Below are 24,424 nucleotides of genomic sequence, written 5' to 3' on the forward strand. Positions count from 1 at the left end.
TATGTATAATAATGACAACACAAACATAAATAAAATAATGGTCATTGACCGAAATTTAATTTATAATATGAAAAATAATATGTAACATATTATTTACTTGTATTATAAATCGTGATCAGTGTGTATATATATATATATTATAACAATTAAAATGTGTACAGTTTTTCAAAAAATATTTTTTTTATATTTACATTAACAAACAAGTTTTAGAATGACTAACAGAATAGCAATAAGATTATATTTTAAACTTTTAGACTCCATGTATAATAATGTAAAATGTATATATAATTGTTTTCAAAGTATGATAATTGAGCTTAATCAGGAACTTGCTAAATGTATTATTTTGCAAGCTTCTGAATTAAAAAAAATCATTTAAAGGATGAAATTTGTATAATATCTATGATAATTAATAATGATAAAAGTCGTGTAATGTATTGATAATTTAATTTATATTACCTATTCTTAGTATAAAATTCAAATTGTAAAAATTTAAACATCTATAATTATAGCTAGTAAGTTGTAGGTATACGAACCAATTTATATAAATGTAACATTGCTTGGTAGCATTTAAATGTAACAAAGCAATTAATGCTGATTATTTTAAGTTAAGTTATTTATTTATTGCATTAACGTTATGACAGACATTAATTCAAATTCAGATTAAGATTGGTACATTTGATAATTTAAGACCCAGTATGTGCTACAACATTGCAATGTTAACAAGTATAAGATAGTAAGGGTGGTAATAACCAAGTTAAGTTGATAAAACGTAGCATTCTATAATGTTCTGTGTTTATATACATAGGAGATGTGGCGATGGGGTAGTAGAAAAAGAGATTGATTTGTAGACTTGTAGTGTTGTACATGGTACATGGAAAAAGATAGAAGCATAGGAAAAATGAGTGAGGAAAGATCAGGGAGGTCTCATCAGAAAGAGATGTTATGAATCTATGAAGGTGCTATTCCCTCATTCAGAGGGAGGCAAAGGTAAGTATATAGGGTGGAGCGAATAATGCCATAGTTATGTTTTGGCCGTTTTGGGCGTTTTATATTGAGAACCTCGAAAAAGGAAGTATAGGACAAGAATCTGTTTTGATTTTACTTAATACGGATCACGGATCAGATATGATGGATACCAAAATACTAGCCCAATTTATTTATATTATTGTAGATATTGAACTCGTATATGTGGCTAATATCCACTGAAAGAGATTATAGGTATTATAGTTTTTGTATATATTGACAAAATATCGGATTCATTACAGTTATTAGATAGTATATTTTCAAATAAATAGCAAACATTCAATTTTTGGACAAATTAGAAGTCATGATTAGTCCCGTTATATGATATTTTGCTAAATTTTAATGCATAATAGAAATTCATGGGTATTCCTTCATTTTTAGTGTATTCAATTCATAGTCTTACAATAGAACACCAAAAAATAATAAAATATAAATTATAAATATGACCTGGTGCGATGCGGTGTATAGGTACGTATAATGTGTATAAGTATAAATGTATAATTATTATATATAATAATATGTGTGTATACATCATACACACTACACAACTAGGTAGAGGGTACACGCAATGGGATGAATTATTATGCACGCATTGCGTGTGCAGTTACGTAGATGTATATCGTGAGGACTGAGGATTATTATTATTCTTAGTATAGGTACTGCACATTGCATATATATATTATTTAGTATAATATCCCTGTGTATACATATAGCCTATTTCCAATGATATACAAGTGTAGAACGCGCGTGTCAGAAACGGCATCGGCACCGTATGTATATGAGTTTATACGTCTTATTATAATAATATATGAGTAATGTAAGTATAAACAAAAATATATTATTTCTACCGGAAAGTCTCCCAATGCGTTTTCAATGCGCCATAAAATGTGAAAACGACATTATTATTTCATCGGAAAAACGTGATGCTCATCACGCACACCGATGGTACAATATTATTATTATTATATTATAATATATAACGTGCCCGAAACTGCCGTTTCGGGTGATACGTGCTGTGCTAGAACCGCATCTGAGGGGGGGGGGGGGTCAGTCAGTTTTTGGAAAACTACAAAAGGAAAAAGAAGTAACTGGCACGCGGTTTCTTAAGTTTAGTTTGGAAACAAAAACAACAACAACAACAACAACAGCCAAACGCACATCATAATATAGGTTACGTACGATAATCGTATTTTTATAAGCCCGCCGTGGGACGCGGTGAGACGATAACGGCGGCGATGGCGTCATCAGTAACGACGCGCAAACGCACGCCGCCGCAGCTGTCTCGCCTATATAAATCTTGTGCACACCGTCGTCGTCGACGACGCGGTTATAACCTCCGCTGGGGCGAGGCGGCGGCGGTGGCTCGTAAGAACCTATTTTACGAGGCCGTTCCGGACGACCTTGACTCCCATTCGTATATATACACGTACTTACACACGAGTTATATTGTTTCATCGTTGTCGTTCTTTTAGCGTTCTATATATTATACGTAGTTCGACCCCTAACTAGTTCCACGCGCTATCGCAATAAATTTTGTAAAAACGTTTCCGCGGAGAGCAACACACAGCGAGTCACGACGACGATAACCCATCCTCGTTAGGACGAATATTTTCATTCATGAAAACAACGCGCGGGCATTATCTACACACTTATAACAGTTATAACTAATCTGTAATCATGTTATTTTAAACATTATACGGAATCTCGCGTACCTATATATGCCTATAGCTGCGCCTAACCCGTCTGCAGTATTATGTTATACTTATTTTATATACCTACTACGTTACGCGGTACGACAACGTAAATATCACAAACGCTTTTCGATTGCGGTTTATAAAGTCGCGTACTTACGTACGGCGTGATAGTAATAATAATATATAGATCGCGGATGGTTTTGCGATATTTTTTTTCCACTCTCTCCGCGGGCGGCGCGCGCACATCTCTCCGGGCGTGTGTACTGCACGATATGAAATATGGAGTGCGAAATGGCTCGTGCGTTTTGGCCCCGGCGGCGGCGGTGGGGATGATATGCGCGACACGGCGATGTATATACGCGTATACGCGGCGTTCGCGGTGGAGCGGCGGCGTGCGCGACGGTGGTGGCCGACCGGGACGCCATCGATCTTCTGTCTTGTCGGCGCGCAAAAGGGTCCGTTCGCGGGCGGGCCGGTGGCGGGGAGGACCGGCCGACCGGCGATGGCAACCCTGTGAGTACGTGTGTATATTATGATACGCCGTCTCTCTCGCTCTTTTTATTCGTTCCCGAGCTGCAGTCACTCGTACGCGCAACCACCATCACCGCGTTGGAAATAATAATAATAATACGTTACACGACGGCGACTGCGATAATAATATTGTAGTATAACCTAACCTTAACATTATACGACTATATGCGAGTAGGTAGGTAGGTATAGGTGTACAAAGCTTAGAAACAACTTGTTTCGCACTTTCTTCGACAAGAGATTTTGTTAACTGCGTACTTAAAGGCCCGTATAGTATCCGGTATAATGTACACCTACTGCTGCAATTATCGTTTGTGTCTAGTGTGTATGAATTTTATAACGTATACATACGATGATCCGAAATTCTTATGTGCGTACGCCACTTGCACGTTGTGTATACTCTTATACAATATGATGATTGTTATTTTTTATTAATTAATCGCGTAAACTATACAGCACAATATTTCCATTGAATTTTTTTTTTATTATAAAATTGAAAAGGTAGGTAAATCTAAAGGTAGTCATTTTTATACATATAAATATGCAGCAGATCTAAAAATATTTTTCTTACAATCGTCATCGATATAGGTATACAAAATGAACATAATAACATTATTAGTTATTACATAAATCTAATTTAACGCTTCAACGTGTTTTTAAAAAAGTTTTTCAAAACCTGCTCTTTTTATACTAAAACTTTTTTTAAAGTCTTTGTCTTTATGTAATCCTATCACCAATTAAAACATTTATTTTTTTATTTTTTAACAAAAAGTTATAATTAATGAATCTAAAAAAATTAATTATTCGTGACTCAAGTTATATAATTTATAACTAGGTAATTGTAACATAAAATATAATGAAAAAGACGTGTAACATTTTATATTATAAGTATACGAATTAATGTTTGTACAAAGCGTGCGTTATTTAAAAAAAAATAATTTGATGATAATCATAACGATTTGTTAAATTTTATTTTAATTCATTCCCCTTGAATAAAAAAAACTTTTATTGAATGCTACTTTAATTTTATGATATGATGATTCTTCTAAGCCATAAATATAAGATTAAATAGGCAAAATAGGCAAAATAGCAAAAGAAAAGTAATATAACCCACGCAACAGGTACGTTGAATATATATATATATATATATATATATATGAATACAATATGTAGATATATACTATATATAATATAGTAGAATGTACGTTAAGCGCAGTAGAAATTACTAAGAAAGTTGTACATTTTCATACATTAATATGCACATATTGTTGTTACATTATTATATTGTTATTTTCATCGCACTATATTATTATCGACTACCTGCGCGTTCGTATATATTATATTATTTTTAATCAATAATTTAACGGAATTTTTTCAAATTTTTACAAATTAAAAATTATTCACACTAAAACTATGGATAGTATACTTTTTTATATTATTTGGAGTTCATATAAAATATATTGATGTTAAGAAAAATGATTTAACATAGGTATTATATTGTTTACATGTACGATTTAAATAAATAACTAAAACAAAAATATTAAAAAAATATTTTACTAATTATTTGCAATTATCATTATCGTGTGAAATTTAAGAATGCAAATAAAATGTAGGTATTTATAGGTATAGACTATAGTAGGTACCTACTCTTTAAGACATCATGAAAATTTAAATAATCAATTATTATTTTTAATATGACTATATGAAAGTACTACATATTCAAATATTATTATTATAGAAATAATTAAAAAATTTAATTTACCATTTTTATAATAGTAATTTAATTTAATGTCAAACACTCATTAGATATATCAAAATCACTATTAAGGTTTATGGAAATATTTTTTTTTACATAATTTCCAGTCAAAATAAAACAACATTTTTAAGTTTTTGAATAACAACATACATTTTTAAATTCATATTATGCATTAAAAATATTTTATGCTTTTGTTTCTATTTGATGATCGAAATAGAATCAACATTTACGGTCATTCGACATTCATATATATCGAAATACTCCCAAAAATATAAACTTCTAATGGTTTGGAATATGAATTTAAAATGTGTGCCATTCAAAAAAAACTAAAAACTTAAAATATACAAAAATATTATCAATTACAGTTAATACTGTTTTTTTCAAGTATTAAGATTTAAACTACATATTAAAAATTATAATAATATGTAAAATAAAATCTTTTTAACATTGTAATATTTTATGAATAAAAATTAATTTAACTTTTTAAATGTAACTTCTTGCAAACACTTTACGTATAATACTTAAATTTCAAAATGTCAATATAATACGAATGGCGTGTATGGTAAATGATAATATTATAATAGACTTTATTTACACCTGCCATCTCTTTAAATTATTACGTAAGTCCTTATATTATAAATATAAAATATATACCTATGATTTATGAAAGTAAATAAATGAATGTTCACATTTTTACATGAATCAATAGAAAAATGTTGTATTGAATTAAACTGAGAAGTATTCGAGAATGAACATTATTATTTAGGTATTGTAATACCAAAATATTATTCAATATGATCTTTGTTTTTAACAATTTAAAGAATATATCGATGATAATATTTCCAACGAAGAAGTCCATGATCTGTGTATTATTTATAAGTATTTATATTTATAAAGAATAGCTATCATGTACGTTTAAAAAAAACGTGAATTATATCGCATGTAATATGTATGTTATATATAAAATTTGAATTCCATAATTCATTATAGTACACGAAAAACGTTTCTAAGAGGAACAGGATGTAACTGAAATCACTGACAAATAAATAATTATGTAAAAACTTCTTAAATAATCTTATTTTTGTTATTATTATTAAAATAACCGGAATTGAAAAAAAGTTATTAGTTAATAATATGTACATAATAAACTTCATTAATTACATTTGTTATACGTTTTTGTTACATCTTATACATTTAAATAAATACGATACAATATTAGGCAGCTTTGCTAATGCAATTTATATGAAGTATACTTTAAAAGATGTAATAATACCTACTATGATAAATGTACCATTGTAATCCACTATATATATATATGTATTCACTCAAGCAATATTACATTATACTGGATACTATATTTCTATAACACTTAGAATGTACTTAATGTCCGAGACATTTATAGTATTAGCTTACTGCATGAATCGTGTTCAATTTAAAATATCAATATGTACTACATTATTACTCACCGTTCCGCAACTGTCTGTATAAATATACGTGTTTTGAGAATAACTAAGCGCATGTACTGAATTAACTTGTCTTACCTGAAATAATAAAAATTTTAAAATTAATAATATATTTTACTATATTACATATAAATACAATCAAAAAATATTTAATGTAATAGTTACAATAGAATTTAATTTCAAGTATATAACAATATAATGTACATCAAGTATGGACGGTAGTACTATTCCATGTACATATACAGTAGACTAGGGAGATAAGAATAAGTGTTTAGGTTGGTGGGCTTTTAAAAGCGCCCCGAGGGATGTGAAGTCCCCGGAAGCGGTTACCGCGGCAGCGTAAAAATTCATTAGGAACAGACAAGCCGGCGTGATGGACGGCCACAATATATATACGCACCCCCCGCCAAGGCATTGGAGCCCTCTCGTCGTCAATTTGGAATTAAAAATAAAACAAAATGTGTCAATACACCTTAAGGGTATCTAGATTTAATACCGTTGCCCATAAATCGCCGTCGGTTTAAATAAGCCGAAAAAAAGAGAGAAAACTGTAAGCACCCTAGCTGCTGTACAACACTCGCTATTCCTGCAGTGCGGATTTTCGTGTCTCGTTTAGAAGACCACGCGATTGACGTTTAAATTACAATTAAAAACTTCTGTGGGCTACGTGTTGCTTTTTTTATATTATTTTGTAGGGTATATAAAATATTGTGACACAATTGATCACCGCGATTTTTTTCTACCCACCAGCGTCGGTAGGTGGGTATAACACTAATACTGCAATTGTGAAGAGCCACATGTCTATTGGTTCGCAAAAAAAAAACATATTTATACATTGCCAATAGTCATTTGTATCGTTCCAGTTGTTTGTGAGGCTGACGTTTCGGCGGATTCCGATAAAGGGACGTCAAAACATTAACATTTTTTTTTATATAAATAAGGGACCAGAATAAAAAAAAAATACTGGAGGGTGCGTTCATTTTACAAAATAACATTAAACCCTAGCAAATTGCGGTCTACGGTCAAAATGTACTGTCAAAATATTCAAACACGGTGTACAAATATTTTAAACCTATGCAATATAAATATAATAATACATTTTTTTTAATGCTATCTATTTTACCTCAACATCTAGATATACCTAAGATATTCAAATAATCAGAAGATCATAAATCTTTATTTTAAAATATTTACATTAATTTGGGCACAAAATTATTTTTGAGGGTACTTAAAAATATTAACAAGTTAACTATATTTTTAAAAAAAAAGTAGATTATTCTTTCCTACATAATTATATAACTTAAACAAATAAAAAGTGAGCAAGTATGTTGTAATAATTTTAATATATTTGTATAATGTGTTAGAAAAAATATTATTCTCATTTTATTAACAATCAAAGCAGAAAAACGGTTTTTGGTGTTGTGACAAATTTTAGAAATTCGATGAATGTACGAATTACCCGGACTAAACAAAAAAAACTCTTATACGACTTATATGCATGTAGAACCATTGTGAACCAGAGAAAAACGGTTTGCAAAAAAAGTAATTGAAAAAAAATAAGCAACATACGTTTTTAAGGCACCGTATATTATATGGAAAAAAAATGACGCAAAGAATGTCCACCTGTACTCCTCTTTTTTTTTCTTCGGTCTATACCAGACAATAGCAAACGCGTATTCCCTCTCCTCCTCAAACACATACACAGAGGTCAGGTATTCACGGTTTACACCAGAGTTTTAAGACTGCAAGTAAAATATAAAATATATACCTGTACGTAGAGGCATGTTTAAAACCAAATAAAAAACTGAGTCCAAACTGAGAGAAATCTAACCTAACAGGATTCTAATGGCAAAAGTTTTATATATGTTCACTTATATAATATATATAATATAGTATGATCAATGAATGTCTGCGTCGTTTATAGACGACCGACAACACCTCGCAGTAACGTTATGCCATACATATTACGTAGTGCTATAAGTATATCAATTTATATTATGTACTACGCGTCTATCCATCACGCAATTCTTACCTTCATATTTTGTTTTCTAAACTACAAACGAGTCATGGCGGTTATGGACACTCGGCAAAAACTGTATGTGTGTCTGTTTATCGTGAGGGTTGGAAAAAAAAAGCGTAAAAAACAGACCCGTGACGGAAAACGACACCGGACACAAGAACGATTTTACAACCGTGATCCCAAAAACTTCACACCGGAAACGAAAAATGAAATCGCAAAACTACGACGAAGAGGACCATGACGGGCGCAACGGGCACGATATTCGGTTGTTTCGCGCGGAAAGTGTGCGGTGTATGCGCGCTATGGATACGTGCGGCGGGGATACTGCCGCGAAGCTTCGGCCGCCGAGTTTTCCCCCTCGTGTACCGGCGGCGCGGCGTCCCGGCGCGTGGCGTAACACGGCGCCGGGACGCAGGCGCGTCACGCGCGCACCGCGTCACAACCCGTCGTCGTCGTCCGTGGCGTCGTGAGTCACACGCGAAACCAACGCACATACTCCCCCACCACACCCCTCGACGCGAAAATCCACCCTCTCCTGCATATTTAGAATGAGCGAACTATACTCATAAATGTAGTTATTGTATAAATACTACATAATTATATTATGCGACAAAACAAAAAACAAAGACCTAAAACTGTGCAAGACGCGCGATATCATTAGAACTAGATTTTTATATCTAATAAATAATTTTGACGCCCGAAAATATAAAAATGCCGCTATAAAGTGGTACAAATTTTCGAGGAAACTTGAGATTTGTTCATCTATATATTACGAGCTTGTGACTGCGAAAGAATGAAACAAAAATATATTGAGATTCTATTTTAAATATATGACGTAATAAATAATAATATACCAGTACTATAATTCCCTACAGCATATATTTAGGCACGTTTACAGAAAAATATTTAGGGGGTTGAACCCCCAAACCCCTCTGTAAACGTGCCTGGGAATAACATATTTTAAACCTGGTTACTATCCCATGTATGGCGATGGGCAGTAAGATCTTAATCAGTCAAGAAAATACAAAATGTGCGGTTGGAATATGAGCAAGGACAAATTGAAATTAATCACTTATTATACATTCTTTTTGATTTAAACATACTCTCATTCTCATAGTCCAGTATTCTATAATATCATAAGATACATAATAATAATGCATTTACATATTAATATATCATGCATAAGTGTTTTATACAACATTGTTGATATGTAAAACTATCTCTAATACCACGATCATCAGAGTACCAAACCTTATTAATATACTTTTTGGACAATATAGACAAATATTTAGAATAAGCAGCTTGCTACAATTAATATAACATAATTAACATAATTGTGACGGATGATTAGCTTAATTTTATTAACATGTTTGATCGGCCAATACTATTCATACAAAATATATACCTATTATAAATTGATTATGCAACTGTAATTATAAAACTGTAGGACACTTGAGAGCAGTTAACTGTAGGTGTAGTATTAAACAATATACATCTAATGAAAAACATATGTATGATAATAATATAATTTAATAAAAATATAAACATAGCTGACTTCTTATTATAATAATAATAAATGTTTTTTTCTCTACTTAATGTGATACGATTTTATTGTATATAGTACAGATAGTAGAACATATAATATAAAAAACCGATACGTATATTAAAATATTAAATTTCATAGCATGGTTATCAGAATGTTCAATCTTTTGGTACAAGATTATGATAATTTTACTATACTTATGTAGTGGAAAAAATTGCAGGTATTATTTAATATTCATAATGTTTTATATATCTACGTGCATATTACATACTGCTACAGTCAACACCTCAAGAATGACAATATTGTACTCGTGACAAATATATATAATATCGACGGTGATTAGTATATACAGCCGTACAAACAATGTAGGCACTTAAAACGTATATACACACATAGAATAGAAAATGTAAAATATCTAATTACAAAAAAATTCTTCAAAATATTTTACTATTTACTAGGTACTTATATAATTTAGTCAAGTCGATTATAATGCATATATTAAAATATGATTGGACCTAGCCACTATTAAAATATTCATATCCTAAATGATCACAAACTTTAAAAAAAATGTTAAATGTTAATATTAAAATATATATATATACATATATAGTATTATTAGTAACATTTATAGTAGAGTAGTTGTATGTGTGTGTGTGTGTGTGTGTGTTGGTTTTCCTATACTAAAAACAATTGTTCAAACATGTATTATGTAGCCTGGTAGTATAGCAATCTTGCGTGCACTGTTACTAAACACGCGATCCGACTGCCACAGTATAATATGCATTTAGATGATAAACACACGAAGAAAACAATTTTTATGTACACAAGTAACGCACTATAATATTACTATAATATATCTACCTATCTACGTACAAATACGAACATTATATTTTTAATAATTTAAAAATACATTGTACCTTATTATAGTTAATACATGTAATTTTTCTATAAATGTAAATTTATTCATCCTTCAAATTATGATTTAATAGTTAATTCAACGACTAAGTAAATACTAAATACGATTGCCCAAGTACCTGTAGATGCAGTTTACTGTACTACACTTTTAAATTTGTATTTAACACAAATTATTTGATATATAGAAAATTCACTTAAGAGTTACAAAAAATAAAAACTATTTTATTACTATCGCGTTCTGATAACGATTATAAATGTATTTTGATTTTGATTTCTTAGAAATAATAATTATGAGTAGGTGAATTAATATAAAATTTAAATCATGTTAGTTTTTTCTTGTACCTACAATGCGATTGTAGAATCGATAAATTGTTGCGACAGTTTTCTGTTCGCTATGATGACTATGTATATCAGAACAATATCTCGGCTTACAAGTTAGAAATCCTTTATACTTTTTCGAGTTAAACTATCGAAACTGACGTATAATATAGCTATTATAGAGATTGAATAATTATTTTCTTAATAATAAAGGATCGCGCTATTTTTTTTTATACCAATTCCCACATCTGCACGTAACGATACTATATATTATGAGGCACATGTCGCGGTGTTGGTGTGTATTATATTATTTTACAATATGATATTATACGCGTGTAATTACTACGCTAACAGAGTCCGGGAACGATTTCGATTTACTATTGCCAATTTTAATTTAATAATATTTTTTTATCGTCTGCTTAAAATCAAAGTGAAAATTTCCACATGCGCGTCTCGTTAGATCATGACGAATCTCGTCTCCGGACTTTGACGCAAATTTATCGACCGAATTTATACATATATTATTATTATTGTACACGTTTGCGCACGCCAGTGTGTGTGTGTATTTATTTGCGAGCGTAGAGAACACACACGAAGAAAACGGGCGGCGGCGACTAATTAAAATAGCTGCGCCAGCAGAGGCCAGGGATTAAATGCGCGCAGGTTCACGTGAATTCAAAAAGGTCATTTTTACGCGCCAAAAACAATGTTATTTTGGTATATACATTATGCGCTCATTATTATATCAAAATAATAAGAATAAGCCGGTACACCAATAGACAATAATATCCTAATTTTTGAACATCCACATAAATTGATATCTATCCCATAACGTTGTAAATAGTAGCTAAATAGAGTGGTACCTGCTACTCTGTACACTTTATAATAATGTATATCCGCACACTAATTCTTAGATAAAAAGATTAAAAATAAATAAGATATTTAGTATTTGGTATTCTATAATTTAGTATATTAAATATACTATACCACGTATTCGACATGAGCAACAGTTGGGTCCTTATTCGGTTAGTTAGTTGTCCTCGTCCAGTGATGTTATATAGCCATTGTTTTTTTATTCACATAAAGCTATATAATAAAAGCATTTCCCACCAGTCGCATCATGACTAAACTGAAGCCTACGTACTTCTTAAATTTACGAATGAACACAGACAATGGGCACGTCACAATAAATCACTCGATTCGTATATGTAAAATATTCAATTTAAGAACGCGAAGCAAGGATGTACCTATATGTGCAACATGTATCAATTAGATATTTTGTTCATGGGTGACCGCAATCTATAATGTACGAAAGAATTTGGAAGGAAAAAGCGCTTTGTCCAAAATCTCGTTTCAACTTTAACTATTAGATATATTTTAAATACGCACCCGCACATATAACACACGGCGCCTTAGGTAATATCGCAGTTACGCGTTTGTCATTGTTATGTTCAATTTTATTACACAATATATTTCACGCTGAGTTTACAGTTGGAAATTTTCCGCTACGTGTACACTTGTACCCCCCGCCGAATCGTTCACAAAATATAATTTAAACGAAATAGTTTTACAATTTTACAGTATTCGTTTTATTACATTTATTATAAGTAATAATATATGGTGTAAAATCAGATGTACTTTTATTGTTTATACATTTTTATTATTGTTAGATGCTGATAATAAATTATAATGATAAACCTACCGTGATTTTTTTCCGTTGCTATACACACGATAATCTGTTTATACCACTACGTGGTCTTATTATAATATGTGACATTTATGCGATGTGTTTATAATATAATGCCTGAGCATAATTTATAGATATTTCAGATAGGAAATCAATACGACGTATTAAATAAAAAGCAAATTTTATTTTCCCCTAATACCCTTTCAACCTGGCCTTTTATAATTAATAATTATAATAATAACACCACCGTCTAATAATAGCGGAAACCCGTGGCGAGGGGGTTATTGTGGGTGTGGAACTTTGGGGTCGTAAATATGCGAGAGGAGAGTGCACATTGACAAGAGAGATACCTCCACCACTTCTCTCGCCGTCGTTTGCTGTGCGGTGGGCGGCAGAGGGAGGAGGTGCAAATTAAATATACGAACGCGCGTGCAACTTTGACTGTATCCCATAAATCACCATGCTCGTTGTCACCGTCTTGTCCCCGCGTTCGTTTTTCAGGGGAGGTTCGAAAACTTTTTGGGTACCCGCCAAAATCTGTCGGCCTGTGATCGATACGCGAACTATTGCTGAATAAAAAAAAAGAAAATAATAATAATAATACAACTTTCCAAAATGTCATACTACCTATGCGAACAACGGCTAGGGACGTTTTATTCGAAAGGTGTATACGTGGCATAAAGATAAATATGCTTTATCGCAGAAAACGTACTGTACAGTGACAGTACTTGGAAGACATCCAGGTTTGAATATACAAAGAAATTTCAACGAATATATCAATAAGATTTTTGATTTCCATAAGTTTCTAGCCATCAAATATGGGACGCCGACGAATTTAACCAAATTTGGTAAAAGATCGACGATGCAATACTGCTGTCACCTATGTTTGTTTCTATTTTAACGGTTTTTATACAAAAAAATGTGCACGGGTCCAGTCTAAATATTATAGTATACGCATGCGCTTCTCTTCGGCTGTTGTTCGAAATCATGGTTGGTTTTTGGGAGAACCTAAATTTAGAGGTGTCACGCGGACGTGCAGGAATCCCGCTAGAGAATCCAGAAATAAAAATCCGTCCCCGGCCCTTACACGCGTAGAAGATTAATAAGGCACCGCACTGTCGGAAAAACTACACAGCGTCCCACCACCTTTCCTCAGACCACTACACTACCACCTCCACATCATCAACACTATAGGCTGAATGTACCGTTTTTTTTTTGTTTATTAATTTTGTTTCGTGGAAAAAAGTTTAAAAAAAAAGATCCTGGCAAATTTGTCTTTTTGCACGGGTGACGTATTATACGTTTTTCCTCGTTCAAATCCCTTTTTGTAAAATGGTATATACACTCTAAAATATTACCCTTTAAAGGTTCAACTTTGTCTTTTAATAACGCTTAATGAATAGAGGGAAGAGATGAAAAGTTTCAAACCATTAACCATGTAAAAAGACGACACGGAGCCCACCGCTGTATAGAGCGGTAATATTTTTGAAGGCGACTATGCCTGCAACCCGCGCAAATATTCAACAGCAAATTATAATTTCTAGAAAACCCGATCGTAAATCTTTTGCTCTTTTGAAGGACCACAAATAAAAAAGTTTTTATATTAATTTTTAATGGAAAAATGTGACCCGGTATTGAATAATACATTATTTTCAGCGACATCTGTATTTTGTATAGATGCGCGAATCAAGCGTTATAATATAGAAGAGTTAAAATAATAATATATTGTAATAATTCACCGAAAAACGAATGACTATTTTTAAAATAAAAGTTTCAAAACTTTAAAACACTATTTAGTTTGACTGATTGTACATACCAAACTAAGCGAAACCAATTTTTAATGGATTCAACATTTATAAGATCGCACAACATAATATGAACTAGGAGTAACTCGATAAAATATTCATATCTCATATTTCATCCATATACGTTATAAAGTATGAGGTTCTCGATTGAAAACCCCAGCGGGTGAATAATTTACTAATGCACTCTCCGTTGATTCGTAACTAAAACGCAAATTTACAGTACGCGAGTCAAAAATAATAATATCCGAGAAAATATATTAATTTAGATCTTGCTCTTATTATACTTATACGACTACACGACTAGACCAACAAACTGGTTTTGATTTATTCCGAATGATTTTTATTTATCGCTAACGTGTAATTTAGTAATATCGTCGTAATTATTGTTAGTACTCTATTATTATTAGATTTATAATTCTAATATATTGACGGTTGATTAACCTGTCCATAAAACATTTATTTATGCCTAAAGTGTAAAATACAATAACTAAACTACGCAAATAATTTGAAAGATTTTTTTTACCGCCCACGTAAAATCATTTGAAAATGAACGAACAGGCGTTATATAATATATATATATGTGGCGTTACATGGTAAACTAAAGTAGGATTTTTCTACACGTCACACGTCATTGACGATAGATTAATAAATGCAATTTAAATAACTGTATGTCTGTATAGCACGGATAAAATTCGTTTTAGACTGATAGAATCATATTTATTTACTCGGACAATCATCACGAAGTAATATCATTCTCGATGTTCCGACATTGAGCGAAATGTAATATATTATCATACGATACGCGATAACCTTTAGATATTAGATATACGCGCGTCATTACTAGTCATTGGTCGCTCCTCGTCGAACGTTCTTCCGTAGGGTGTATATACAGCGGTGGTCGTCGCATAGTATTGTCGGCGGTTGCCGATTGGGGGTGGGTGTACATGCCATGTACAGAGAGGGCGCACAACGATCACCCCTTCAGCCTACGTAATACTACGCGGCGGCGGTAGCGCACACGGGAAGGCCTCGTGTCGGAGGAATTCATTTCCTTTGGTGGGTCCTCTCGCACGCATATACAGATCTCACACACACACACACACACATCCACCAACACGATCGTCGTACATTCATACCCATTTTTGCCACTAAATATATATACAAATATATATTAGTGCATTATACATACACGGAGAATATGTTATACCCACACACACACACACACACACATACACACATCAACAACCTTTTAAATCAATAAAACGAAAGAGACCTCTCTGGCACGAAGGGTTGTATATGTATATATATATACCATACTATACGACGGACGACCAGGGTGGACGTGTATACAGCGTATATGTGTATGTGTTTATGTAATGGAGGAGACGTGGAAAAACGGAGACGGGTGACCCGAAACCGAAGTAAAAGTTCAACCGCGCTCAAATGTCACGCGCGCGTTTCGTCTACCCGCCACTCACTGCAGCCGACGCGGCCACTGCGATAAAAAGGTTATGGCGGCGCGCGCAAAAGTTCTCACGCCGGAAATTATTTTTAACCGGCGGCGGCATTGCAGGATCTCTACCATCGGGAAAAACATCCCTCGGGGTAAACGGATAGTGTGCGTGAACCTACTGCACGTTTGCGGGGAGGGGGAGTCTTAACGAGATGAAAAACTAGCGTAGTGCGTTCGTTATATACGTATAAATCGGCTGAGAAATAAACGACCCTAATCCGGATAAACTACAGTGCTGCGCAGATAGGTACACGCTCGTTATTGTCGATCCAACGCCAATATACTATATACACGACATTACACAAAAATGGAATATCCTTTATAAATATTATAATACTACGATTTACACTTTAAATGCATTACCATTAGTGGTGTATGTAAATGGTGAGAGGGTGAGGATCTTGGTAACGAAGTTGTCGGTTCGTGTATTGTATGATTGAAGGTATTATTACTTTTATAATTATAAGTATAGGTGTATAAGGCATAAAAGCATAAATTAAGCTTTTTGTGTTTCTGTTTCTACACAATAATTTATGTTTGAAATCAATGGTTTAAAATATAATTTCATATGAAAAAATGCACAACTAATAATACATTGTACAGCAATTTAAAATAAAGAATGATTTATAGATACATAAATTACCTATCAAAATATCCTATAAAGGTTACCTATGAGGGATAAGTAAAAAATTTATTTGGTCCACAATGAAAATTATTCTTAAAGATATAGGTACTAGATACATCTTTTTATACCAAATTGTTAATTGTGTTAAAAGTCAAATACTATTTATTGAGTTGGTACAGTGACTGACTATGTGACAAATGAGTTAAGCGGTTGAGCCTTTTTGTTTTGTTTTAAACTTACACTTTTTTATGTTGTTACCTATATTTTGTATGGATAATTGTCAAACTGCACGGATGGCAGCCCATAAAAAACTGGTGTTCGTAACCTTCAACGTTGTGTTCTCGCTCAATAACGTTATAATTATTCAATTGTGCTCAGTCGCGTCCGCGCTTCAATTTAAAATACGTTCAATTTCCCAAATTATTATTTATATTTTGTTTGTTGTGGCGTATCCGACAGTCAGACGAATAATTTTTTGACGTGATATTATATAGGTATATAAATTTATGTACGACGGCTAATATTTACTGTTCATACTTCAGACACAAACGCGGTTCCCCTTTTATTTTATTTTTTTCAGACAACATGTGTTCTTAAGAGACACGAATATTGGAGGGCTCGCAGTGACGTTGCGTGTCGGACGTGGGGGACGAACGCGCTACGTAATTCATTAACGCTATCGTCTCGTTGGCATTCATCCGTAATATTCATAGTTAGTAAGAATAAAAAATACTTAAAAAAAAACTCACATCTACTCCTCCTTCTTCCCTCTCTTGCAAACGCTACTACGCACGGCCGTCGCCACTATATGTATATAAAATGTACCGTCACACACTCACTCTGTAAAATATTATTTCGAGTTGACAAAATAATTCTGTCGTCCGCGATGCACACATCGCGACGTATGACATACATATAATATTAATTTACATAATATATACTACATGCACTAATAAATATTATTTTGGGTTAATTTTTTATTCGTAACGAATATTTTATCAAATTGCAACGGCAGTATGTTTTTAGTAGCGACGCATTGATTTATCACTCGTTATTTAATATAACGCCAAGATTTGATACCACACACACGCGATTACGCTAAGCTCATTAAACGATTTATTCTCCCACCGTTGTGAACTATGTTTCAAATCGATTCGACAGACGTGCGTTGCAAATTTTCTAATTTGGCATTCAAGAAAAACTTTAAAATATTACATTATTAATTATGGTATCCTAATTAACTAATAATATATTGGTTATTTATATATATATATATAGCAGTTTACAACGCTCAATATATGACTTACTTATTACAATACTTGTACAACACTTCCAACAGGCGTCGTTTCACACAACACAACAATATACTTATATAGAATAGAAAATAATGTAATGTATTAATAAATAATGTAAGCTACGTGAGTTTATCGGAATACGTTTGCGCGGCACCGGCTAAAAATATAACTACATCACTTTGTTGGACGACGAGTGTAGTACGCTTACGCGAGGATTATACCGAACTGAAACGAAAGCGGAAAACGGTTGTATTGCAGCGGCAGGGCTATGCGTTTGCAGTATTTGCCGTGAACACGCTGTGAAATCACTTTCCAAAATCTATAATATGTGTTATCCTTATCTTCGGCAGTATAATAATATGAAACCGTTATATTATATAATACCAATAGTATACCACAAAAAAGGTCCATCTATATTATTATTATTGTACTGTGCGAACCTTTATATATATATATATATAAATGGAGACCGGAATTTTGTCATCGGTTGATGTGGGTCTGCGTGCCCTGCTTTACGAAAATAAAAGCCGTGGTCACGTATAGACGATACGCTCCTTTCAAATTATAGTTGTATACATATACATGACGCAAGACAGAAAGGACACGTTTGTATTTTATCAAACACTGTTTGTAAATTATATATATGTGTGTATTCTAAGGATTTACTTTTGTTGTATAAGATATCTGTTGCAGGTCGCTTATTATTATATTGTGCATGTTTGGGTGAGTACGGACGATCGAATTATATTATGTAATATTATTATAACACGAACAATAAAATTATTGTCGGACATTGCGTTATAATCTCTTTTTCTTTAGTACTGTACCAGTTTTTTCGTATCTGAAATAAAATATTATACACAAAGTATCTATTATCGCGTACAATATGTACATTGATTATATATATATTATATTATATGTGAGTTTAATACACAAAAAGATATACCTAACTGTATATCTAAGGGGTGCAGGTATAAAAATATCTACTTGCGGCTCTATACACTCAATGAATTTTCTTGTTCAATGTGACATTTTGATATAATTTCAAATATTTTTCGAAATAAATGCAGTGTCACCGTATTTTTAGATTTATATACGCGCAGCACGGTCCACAACTACCGCGACGGCGATGGCGACGACAACGCATGGGCGAAAAAAAATTTATGCGACACTCAGGACTCGTAGTAGCGTCAACGTAAAACAGTCATCCGCTTCGTTATTATTTGAAGTCAACTCGTAAATCAATTACCATTAATTCATTATAATATATATAATTCTACATACTATACATTTATTAGTAATTTTTTATATTTAGGTATATATTCATTTCACACTTATTTTAGTTTTCTTGCATTGCCTGTCTCGAGTGTCTCGCACTTTATATATTATATTTTTACTAGAACAGTGATAAAGTGTATTATTACATATTCACCTACGCAAGATTATGAAAATATCTAAATAAAAAACGGCATTTACCTATTTATTTTTAACGAAATAGAACTCATTTTTAACAGAATTCAAAAAATGATTTTTAACGTACCGGAAACATGACGCATACCCCTCTCGAAGTGGTCTCGGCGGCGATGGACAAAGCGAGAGTGGGCGAGCGACAATCCCCCGGGGAATCGGCGTTTGAACTGCCAATTGATTGGGTCCGACGTCCAGTAGAGGGTTAGAAAAACACGGTTGAACGAATGGAGTGTATATTGTGGAATATATATAAAAGTCCACGAGGAGAAACGAGAGAGAAATTTTCGGGGACGATCTATATCCGTGCACACGTGTTATTTGGGGATAATCCCGGTGGATTATGTGTATTATATAAATATATATATATATATACATATACAATATACATATATGTGAAATGAAATTATGAAAATACCGCAGGATAAAATAACTTAAATATTTTTCTCTCCACAGTCAATAACAATTGCTGCAGGACGAAATTATTGGTGGGTTTGCGGTTAGGCGTCGAATGTTTTAGCTAAAATAATAATACCGTTTTGTGTGTGCAATAGACGTTTACTTTTTTACTCTTCGCAAAATGGGCATAACTTAATGCGATGAAAGGGTAAAAATAATGAAATTAATTACTCCCTCCAGCTGTGTGAGTAAAAAAATACTACCGGAAAAATTATTCAATTTTCTCGAACATTTGAAGAATATATACGCGCACATTAATGCATATATATATAGAGAGAGAGAGAATGAGAGAGTATATATATACCGTAGATTTTTGATAGTCTTTGATGTAACGGAGAGGATTGAAGCGAAGCTCTGAGGAGATGGTTAACGGGTCGACGGTTTTGTCAGCCCGACAGTACAAACAGTACAGCGAGGTGATGTGAATGGATACGGGAGAGGTGGCGTGTACGGAAATCTGACACAAAGATAATACGGGCGCGAATGATAAACGGTTCGCGCAATACAATGTCAACCTAATGGATGATCGATGATCCGGTCTCGAGGTTTCGGGTTCCTTGAGCTCGGTGGTGGGAGATGGCGGTGCAGTGAATAGTCCTGCGTTATAGATGAGGGAGGTGGATGGTGCGGCGGTGGGAGACCGTCGAACAGTGTAAGAGAGTAAAACGGAAGTGACTGACGAAGAGGGGAAGCGAAGTCTCTCCCTTATATATGTAGTTGATATCGTGCCCCCACTCTACCGCCGGCTTTCTCCGCGGTCACCGAGCCGTGTTCGCGCAAGTGGAAAACGAACACAGCGAAGATGAAAACTCAAACATGGCCGACCACCGCTTTGGTATGGACCAGATGAAAATCCAATTAAGCCCCGAGGGCTACCCCGCGACACGCCGTTATTTCCTCCTTCGCGGAGCATGTTTTTTTTTTATTCGATAAAAAAAAGATTTTTCTCTTTCTCGTACACAATACGGATAGGTTACAATATGAATATCGGAAGCAACACTGCTGACGATTCTTAAAACGCTTTAAAAAAAATACCAACTAAACTATTATTGATAAAATAGGATCAAATTTAATATTATAGTTTTAAAATGGAATCGATCAATGATATTTCAGCTTAATAGATAATATTTTGAAGTAAGAAATATCACACGCGGAGTAAAAAATTAAATTAAATCATATTTTTGCATCGATCCGGTTGTATAATACAGTAAAGCTCGCGATTAAACCTATTGAATTACGAGAATTGCATCACATATTATAATTCTTTATACTTATTTGTTTTTTGTAATATTAAATGGTGTTGCACACAGATTGAGAGAGGGAGACAAATACACTATAAACGTAAAATAAATTATTGTCGTTTAAATAATTGTAACGCGCATCGGAGCAGCTGATAAAAACATTAACGCTGTTGTTCGATAAGACTAACGGTTGCGTATTAAACGAGGTTGAAGGGTTTTCTTAAAGCTATAACCGTTTAAATTGCTTATGGTGTCTCATCGCATGACACCATATATTTTTTGTATGCATTATTTATCCTACAATAAGGTGATATATTTTATTAACAGTAGGCATATAATATATAATATGATATATTATATAATTCCGTAATTTTATTATGTTATTAATTATTATTATTATTCCGCTTCCACCGAGAAGAAACTCGAGCGCACTTTGCACATGAGTTCAAACGTACTAATAACCAATATGTGTATACTGCAGCAATATTATGTAAAATATACTTTATAACCTCTGTCTGCCGACTGTTCAATCTAATGTATAATATTATTATGATATAACCAGAAAAAAACGCGATAAACCGCATTGATTGTTCGCCATGAACCTTTCGATCACATGTGAAATGTTTATATTCAATTATAACACATATTATAGGTACTACGTGTAAACGTATCAACAGCATATTACATAGATCATTTACGTATCATCATACTCACACATTTATACGTATACACTAAATAGTTAATACTATATTATAAACATTTTTATCCTCGCAAGTCGGCATGATTATGCGTTTTATTTAAAAAAATTACATCTTAAATAGTATCACTATCAAAGTTTTTATTTTCGTTATATCAATATATTACAGAATCTTGTATAAAGAGTTTGTAATATATAAATATAAACATTAAAGAGTAGTACCAATACCTATTCTACCTATAATATATAAATTACATATTATTATATAGTGTGTAATAGACATACAAAAAGTATCATTTCGGATGGTTAGTTTAAGTAATAAGTATATATTAAGTGTGTACTGTATTTATACTAAAATATAATCTTTTTTTTGTTCAAAATAGTAATGTACACTTTTCAGCTTTGATGTCATAAATGATAAATAATCCATACAACTATAATTACTTCGGTTGTATTATTTTAATTTTTATGATAGATAAGTACCAAAAAAAAATTTATTTTAGGTTCTACACTAATTAAATGTCTCATCAAAACGTTCAGGAAGTTTGTGTATAAAATTAAATAATCATATAGTTAATGATTTAGTGGTTTTTATGAATTAATTAGATGTACTCGTAAATAATACCTACATAAAAACATAAGTCTTTTTAAATATTTAATTGTTCACAATTGTATTAAAATATTTTAATTCGTCCGTTCCTATTAAAACTGCATATACTATAATGTTTTAGTAAACAATTAACATTAATAATTGTGTGCATAATATATTATTTAGGTATATTATATACTATTTAAACTTAAGACGAAATAAAATAGTTTCTTGTACTAATAACAAAAGCGCGAATTTTTAATTACGATCAAATATACAATTGAGATGCAATTATTCATTTTTCATGCCCCAAAATATAGTTTATATTATAATTACTTAACATGTGTACCTATAATTAATAGGAATATTTTTATATTTTACATATTATATTATATATGGTTTCCGGTCTTATATTGTATCTACAACTAAATTAAAGTAAACATAAAATAGCTTTATATTAAAATAATTAAGTAAGAACCTACAATAGTACTTTGGCTAATTAATCTTTATTTACCATAGGAATTTTTAAACAAATAATATTTTTCATAATTGTATATTATTTTAAAAGCATAATATTGTATGCCATAATTTAAATATCTACGCTTAAAAATTAAATGAGTAAGTCGATTAGTAAGAATTTTCAAACTATTCCTTTAACTTAAAACATAATATTATATAATAATACAATATAGCAAAATTTTATAAAATATAAAAATAATGTAAGCACGGGTATTCTTTAAACAAAAAATACCGTTCATAATAGTAATTTATTTTATATTTGGTCGATTGTTGATAACTATAAAAAAAACTACCTATATGGTATATACAATAATATTATAAATCATCTTGAACCATTAGGTTACATACGAGTATAAACATCATCATAACAATTAAAATCGATCGAAAGTTAGATATATTATCTAATTGCTTTGTATTTATTAATTTATAATTTTTTTGAAAAAATGAAAATGAGTAATATGATTATGACTGATCAAATTAAAGAAAAATATCTACCTACATAAGTACTATGTTAGTATTAAAAAATTGGAAAATGCAATAAATTTGTTACAATGTATAAATATAGGTACTAAATGTCATTATAGTTTTATGAAAACATAAATAAATACTACTTACGTTATTAATTAAAACTGGATATTGAATACTTTATTATACTATTTAACATATGTTAAATATTACTAATATGACTCTAAAATATAGCATCAATAATACTTATCAACTCGACAATAATTTTCTTAAACAATGCTATATACACTGACAATAGAATTATTAAATTATTGTAAAATTGTATACAGTTTTCTGATATGAATATTATAAATTATAATACTATATTATACTAGCAGAGTATGCGTATAAATAACAGTTTACTGAAAAATATGATAGTTTAAAAATTGAACATTTTGCTTAAAAATCTATATTTTACAATCATAAATAAAATAATAACAGTCGTCATCAATTCATCATATATGTATAGTTTAAACAATAATATTATCAGTTAACTGAAAATGTCTATACCACTATAGCTGTATTTTGTTCACTATTTCGGTGATTTTAATAATAATCAAAACATTGATAATATCAACGATATCATTATTGCAGTAAACAACACAAGACATTTTGTCGTGATAATAATAATAATAATATATAATATTGTTGATCCTATATTACTCCTATTTTTATTATTATTATATTATTATACGTCCAATAGATATTATAACAGTTATAAGCTATGCGTCTCATTAGTGCCATACTGAAATAAAATAACGTC

At 31.8% G+C, this 24,424-nt stretch overlaps 1 protein-coding gene across 12 annotated transcripts in view; it reads right to left on the reverse strand.

The window, feature by feature from the left end:
* Positions 1-24,424, reverse strand: part of LOC132921751 (homeotic protein antennapedia-like) — a 158,377-nt gene that overhangs the window by 50,644 nt on the left and 83,309 nt on the right. For 4 of the 12 annotated variants that reach the window (XM_060984940.1, XM_060984934.1, XM_060984941.1 and 1 more), the window contains exon 2: positions 6,468-6,542. The exons of 7 other annotated variants lie outside the window; for them this stretch is intronic. The gene's annotated coding sequence lies outside the window, so the exon portion shown is untranslated. Of the gene's footprint in view, positions 1-6,467; positions 6,543-8,496; positions 8,822-24,424 lie in introns of those variants that run through there. One more of the 12 variants, XM_060984931.1, reaches the window with a different exon arrangement.

The sequence above is a fragment of the Rhopalosiphum padi genome, chromosome 2, assembly GCF_020882245.1.
Source record: "Rhopalosiphum padi isolate XX-2018 chromosome 2, ASM2088224v1, whole genome shotgun sequence".
Lineage (NCBI taxonomy): Eukaryota > Metazoa > Arthropoda > Insecta > Hemiptera > Aphididae > Rhopalosiphum > Rhopalosiphum padi.